Below are 6,745 nucleotides of genomic sequence, written 5' to 3'. Positions count from 1 at the left end.
AACACTCACACCTCCACACCAAGCATCAACCGACAGATATCAGGAAGGTCTTCCACAGACATCAATTCCATTTTACCCTGTGTGGGCTCCTGCTCATTTGCTTTCCTCGGATTTGCCAACCTCTTCCACTCTCTCTTAAGCTTCGGACACAATCCAAGCAATTGGGCGAAAGTTTTATTGGCTACCCTTTCTTTTAAATCTCCTATCAGGGTGTATTCTTCTTGACCTTGACTGATACGCAAATCTGAATTTTATAGCATCTTCTTGGCTTCCTTTTCTTCTTCTCTGGTTGAGGGCTGATGTCAAATTGGACATGTTTTCCTTTCTTAGATGATGGTTCAGCTTCCGCCATTGTACTTCTTGTCCTTTTGGCCACAGGCATGATCTCTGGAATAGTCTCCACTCCTATCAAGCTAAGAGCCGGTCCCTTTCCTTTATCTTCTCCTTTAACTCCACTGGGAGACGGTTGACTTGGATCTTTCACCTCAATACTGTGATCTCCTGATCTATCATTAGTTCTTTGCATCACGGGATACATTCCACCACCTGCCTTGGGTGGTTTATCACATTGAGGGCTGATATGTCCCCGCTCCCCACAATTCCAGCATTTGACATTGCTTTAATAATAGCCTCGTTCTCTCCCTGATCCTCCCATATTTCCTTCACCTGTTGGCATAATATCTCTCCTATTATTTGGAGCACCTCGACTTCTTCCCCTTCCACCTGCTTCCATCCAATTCAAACTTAAAGACCTCATGAGTTCCACTGCATCATGAATGTCTCTCTTCAAGGTATCCTCCTGTCCAGGAACAACAGTAGCTTCTCTTTCAGGATGCATACTCTCAATCTCTGGCATCTTCACAAACTTTTTTGGCTCTTCCTGTATTCCCAACTGCCTCAGAGGCTTCACCTTCCACTCCTTCTCTCAAGCAACTCTGACAGCCTCCTCAAAGCTATCCAGCTTCTTCAGCTCCACCTTCAGACGGAGGGTAGCCACAAACCGTTCTCTCTTTATCATCTGTGGGGGTACTTCAGGAATCAAAGCCTCACACCATAGACTCCACAGTCTACCAAACTCAATCAAATACTGATCCACATCCTGACTATCCTTAAGCTGAATTTTACACAACTCTTTCCACACATCATTCGGACTTCTTACACAGGCAAACTGTGCCAAAAATGCACATTATTGTGTGTAGTCACAAACATCTGTAAGCAATAACTCAAAATTCGAGAGATGATCTCTGGGGTTGCCCTGTCTTTCATCAAAGCTGTAAATTCCATCTTTTCTAGAAATTTAAACGCACTTTCATATGGTAATCCCCAATATTATGGAAAGTCTTGAGCCATCTCTTCAATCCTTCTTCACACAAACCAGGCTTGTCTTCTCTCACAAACCGAAGGAAAATTCTTCCTCTATGTGGAGGCACCAAAAAGTGATGACACGGAAGTGATATAGCTATATATACCTTTATAGAGTGTCACACTTCCACACACTGATACAAACACACCCAGAACACCGGACCCAAGAGTATGAACAAAACTTTATTTCAATACAAGTCTTTGTCTTTACAAAGTAGAACATCCATTACATCCTCAGAACCATCTTCATCTAGCACCCACTCACAATCAGCCCACTCTCCTTCATCGATATGAATTATAAACTGACCAATACCCTGCATCACTATATTAGAGTAAACAACCTCAAACATAATACCATCTTCAAAGTACAGTTCTTCAATATCCGGACCAAACTCCAGGACAAGATACATATCTCAGGTGGGCTACCCTCAAAGCTTTACTTCAAGCTTACAAGACTGTATTTTCAGGACAGCAACTATTACAAGCATGTATATAAGAACTCAGTTCCACGTTAGACCCTTTATACAAGTTTTTCAAGAAAACCCATCCAGTATGCTTTCACACAAGAGATTACATTCACTATACAATTCAACTCCAAATCAGTCCACAAAACCTGCATATAACTGTCACCAGGCTTCTCAAAGCTCCTTCTGTTTTACCCCTTCTACTGCTGTTTTGCTGTAGCCAATTTAAGAATTCAAAAAACACCTATTATCCTGTAACTCCTGGCTTGCAACACCTTGAGAACACCTCCACAAAATCACAACAAATCAAAACGCCCAAAACAGATCTGAAATTCAGCAAATTCAGCAACTTTCCTAGACAAAATCCTCCTCATGTAGCTTCTCCTCTATGCTTCTAGACAGCCCATTGGATGCTACTAGAAGAGCTCTCTATATTAGACAAAATCCTCCTCATGTAGCTTCTCCTCTATGCTTCTAGACAGCCCATTGGATGCTACTAGAAGAGCTCTCTATATTAGACACTTCATGAGAGTATATCCCTGTCTACAGCTCCCCCAATCTCCCCCATGACATATAACATGACAAGCTTTTCTCCAATGTAGGTAATCCCTCTTAAACATGCAGGCTGCACATAGTATTTACCTCTCCTCCTCCACGAAACTGCTCCCCAGGTCTTCCACTCCTTAATGCTAGCCTCCAAATGCTGTCCTCTCAATGTCCACTGCTACAGTTTTTGTCTTATCTTATGTACAAGGTTCTCACCATCACACACAATTTGCACCCTTCAAGCTTCACGGTGGTCAGCTCCATGGCGATCTCCTTTAGCAGCTTCTCATAGTCCCCATGCCAGTCATCCACAAGCATCAATCTAACACAATCTTCCCTTCCTGATTCAAATCTAGAGGAGCTTGTCTCTTTCAGATTACATGCAAACAAGCCTTGCCGGCCTAGGAGACTTCCTTCTGCCCACCTGCGGACTTAGCTTTTTTGTTCTATGCTGCAAAAAAAAAAACTTGAGCTCTTCTCTTGGCTCCTGGGAATTTTGACTTACCTCCTCTGCCCCTGAAAGCTTCCAGCGTGGCCCCCAGCTGGTCGCCCTCTTCTCTGGTTCTGGACTCTGGAGGTCTTCAAAGGTCACCTTGATGTGTGAGATATCGTCTGTAGTCAGCAAGAGGGGGAAGTTCCTTCTTTTCCCTCTCCTCCTCTCTTCTCCTCCACTCTCTCTCTCTCAATTGCTCACACGTTGTGGCAGCAGCCTGTCAATCTCCTCGTGTAGCTTCTCAGCACCTCCAACGGATTAACAAAACCCATCGACCAGCTCTGAGAGAATCTATGAGAAAACCGACCAGCAAAAATAAGCAAGCCGAGGAGAAAGTCCACTAGCCCAGTAACACATGTAGAAGTAGCCGACCAGCCTTATGACACCCGAGTATACTATTCAACAGCCTTGCGCCACCTCTAGAAGGAGTCGACTTGCTCTAACAAAACCCCCAAATTCAAAAAAAACGGCGCCCCCCTCTCTTTTACCAAATGAAGGTGGCTGGAACAAGCCATATGGAATCTCGAGGAGAGGATCCGGACCAGACGCAATCCGAAAACATGATTTTTTTGAAAGCAACTTTGGGATTCGCTATATTGGCGCAATGTCCACCCGTGATGATCGCCCCAAGTGTTGGAGCCTAATCAGCCCGTTTGGCTGCCACCTAGATCGCCGCTCGATCTGACTGTCGTGAAACAAACCGAGCCTTCTTGTTTGTAACAAACTTGTAACTGCTTCTTCTTGATGAATGGGTAGTATCCCTTCCTTTACAACTATGGGTAGTATCTGTAGTTGTAAAGGAAAAAGGGAAATTAGTTGAATAAGGGGATGGAGGGTTAGAGCAGACCTTGTTTACCTGGCTGAGATTGTGGGGAAGAGAGCATTACTATCTGGATAGTGCTAGAATCATGTCGGGTTTACTTGGGCCTAAAGGAGAGGAACATTACTAAATAGGAAGATAAGAGAGTTCAGTGAATAGTTCACGAGTAGAGCTCTTGCTAAGGCATTGTACTATATTGTTATTACTCAAGAATATGACATGGGTTGGTCCTCGTCTTATTGGTATTTGTCTTACTTTTGTTCATTACATTCTACATATCTCTCTCTATTCGGTATTCAATCTTGTGTTTAGTGTAGTCTTGTCCAAATGCAGATCATTGTTCGGATTTAGGACAAACTTAGGAACTAACTTGCTTTGCATTCAAAATCAATCTCCCCATGTTTAGATAGACATGTAGCGCAACGTTCTGTCTTTGGATTATTGCATTAGTCGTTGCTCCTCCGGAGCCGACTAGGTGGTCTGGACACATAAGTGCTAGATCTAGATCAAACTCCGACATGGTGGACACTCTTACATGTGCGCTTGGCTATTATTGCTTGCACACATGCTAAACGATCAAAGAATTTAAATTTTTAGTAAAATTTGAGTTTTTCTTCACATAGATTATTGGGATTAGAGTTCCCTTGGGAATTTCTTAATGATGGACTATCACACTTTTCATAGATTTCATGATTTCATATAATTTGAACAAATCTACATTGAGGGGAGATTTATGTGAGTCAGTGTGAGTGAGAGTGAGAAAGCTCGAGGATACTAGTCATCAGGAGATTCAAGATATACTATGGAATGCATTTTTGATCATTCTATACTTCTCTCATAATCAAATATTCGTGGTGGTGGTGATTCTCTGCAATATGGTGTAACTCTACTATTTCGAGTTATTTTTTACAAGACTCTATTTTTTCTAATTTTATGTAAACTTCAGTTGTGTGATGATGAGGAGGATACTAGTGAGGAGGCCCTATTGGATGTGATAATTCTATGTTACAATTTCTCCAAATTTTTTGTATTTGTGATTGGTGACGAAAGGGTGCCTTACATGTTGACATGCATTCATGGCACCCTGCTAATAACTATATCTTTGCCAATGCCAATCCTTCCTTCCATTTTGTCCATCGAAAAGAGGACAAACCCGAACCAAAGGGAGGTAAACAACTTGGTTCGTGCTAGTTTTTAAACTTGGTTCATGTGGATGTTGGCAGTGAGAGAGATACACAGGCTCGGTTCTTCCTCAAATGATGTGACAGGTGGAGCAAAACATACTCCTAAAAGTGAGGTTGATAAGCATTATGCATTATCCTTGAGAGTTGTATTGTTCATCCTTTCTTTTTTTATTTTTGTATTAAGAGGCCACTACACTACAAATATTTTGATCATGGCTCAATGGACCTATCCTAATATTGTTATCATTTTTGTATGCAAGAGTTAATGATCTAGGTTAATACAATGTTTTCAATTGATATCCATTTGGTGATAGTTTTCATTTTAAAATGGAGAGAATATTGTGTCTACTCATACATAAAAAATGGAATTTGGGGAGCTATTATGTATAAAAAACATGAAAGAAAAATTTACAACTTCAATCTTTGCTTGCAAAACTGCCATATTAATAGCTAGCTCAACACAAAAGCATGTTTTAGTGAGGCAGAGTTTTGTCTACAAAGGAGTCGTGAAGAAGAGCTCAATAGTGAGCTAGCTACTACAACCCAAAGGCTTATGCAACCACAAAATTCTTTCACAATTTGTTTTCTTTTGTTGGAGGAAAAGAAAGAGTCACCGCCATGGTGGGAGAATTATTGTTTGACGATGGAAACCGTGATAAAGACAAATAAATTTTATGACAAAGTGGGAGATAAATGGCTTATTTTAACTTAAAGGAGATAAGTTACTTTGATACAGCTGTTGGAAGAAAATTGTGCAAGAGATCAAGTTAGGATTGATTGGAAAGAAAGGTAAGGGAGAGTGATCATTTGAAAATATAATTAGTAAAACAAGCTTCTGAATTTTTTTAATGAGATCCCATACTATAAATTAAGGGCTTCATGCTACACAAAGAGAAACAGAAGAAATCTTTCATCACAAGTCAGAGAGAGAGTCTCTCAGACCCCGTCCATGTGTTGAGCCGGGGTGTATTGTACAAACCGGTAGAGGAATCTGGGTCGGTTTGCTGCAAGTGTCCTTCCTTTGGGTAAGCCATCATGTGTCTTCCTGGAGTACGACTTCCAGGGCTGTGGACGCTGGCATAGCGGGGCATGGTAGCAGGGAGAACAGGCAACTGCATTTGTCCGCTCAGAACGTTACTGGCTTCCCGCATGGTGAGGCGGGCCTTGGCATCGGGATAACAGCACGCCAGCCCTGAGACCAGCACCCGCTTCATCTCATCCGGGTTGAATATGTGGTGGAGCCTTCTGTCCGCAGCCTCAACAATTTTGTCCTGCAAGTAAAGATCCCACACCCAGTCCACTAGCGGGTTGATGCGGGGCTGAGAGTGACGGTCGATGGCGTCCAGAGGGTTTCTGCCGCAAGCGACCTCCAGCATCACAGTCCCAAAGCTAAACGCGTCCGACTCCTTGGTCGCCCTGTTTGTCTGCAGGTACTCGGGCGCCATGTAGGCCAGCGTGCCCATGGGCAGCAGCCTTTCCGTCATGTAGAAGGACATGCCCTCCTCCACCTTCCTTGACAGCCCGAAGTCACCCAACTTGGCGTTGAAGTTATCGTCCAGCATGACATTGCTGCACTTGATGTCCCTGTGGAGGATCACATTGTCGCAGTCTTCGTGCAGATAGAGCAACGCTGCTGCGACCCCTTGCAAAATCTGGAACCTCCGCTTCCAGTATAGCTTGGCCACGCATTCCTTATCGTCGTAGAGCACCTTCTCCAGGCTGCCGTTGGGCATGAAGTCGTAGACCAGTAGGTATCGGCTGCCCTCTGGTGCACTCTCGTAGCACCAGCCTCGCAGTTTCACCAAGTTCTTGTGGCGAATCATATTGCTGATGATGGTCACCTCCGACTCGAACTCTTTACGGCCTTGGAAGGACT

At 43.2% G+C, this 6,745-nt stretch overlaps 1 pseudogene; it reads right to left on the bottom strand.

The window, feature by feature from the left end:
* Positions 1–5,789: 5,789 nt before the first annotated feature.
* The window catches only part of LOC147604636 (L-type lectin-domain containing receptor kinase VIII.1 pseudogene), a 1,167-nt pseudogene continuing 211 nt past the window's right edge, over positions 5,790–6,745 (bottom strand).

The sequence above is a fragment of the Cibotium barometz genome, chromosome 61 (assembly GCF_041138505.1).
Source record: "Cibotium barometz isolate CiBa-2024 chromosome 61, ASM4113850v1, whole genome shotgun sequence".
Classification (NCBI taxonomy): Eukaryota; Viridiplantae; Streptophyta; class Polypodiopsida; order Cyatheales; family Cibotiaceae; genus Cibotium; species Cibotium barometz.
This window is presented reverse-complemented; position numbering and strand designations above follow the sequence as displayed.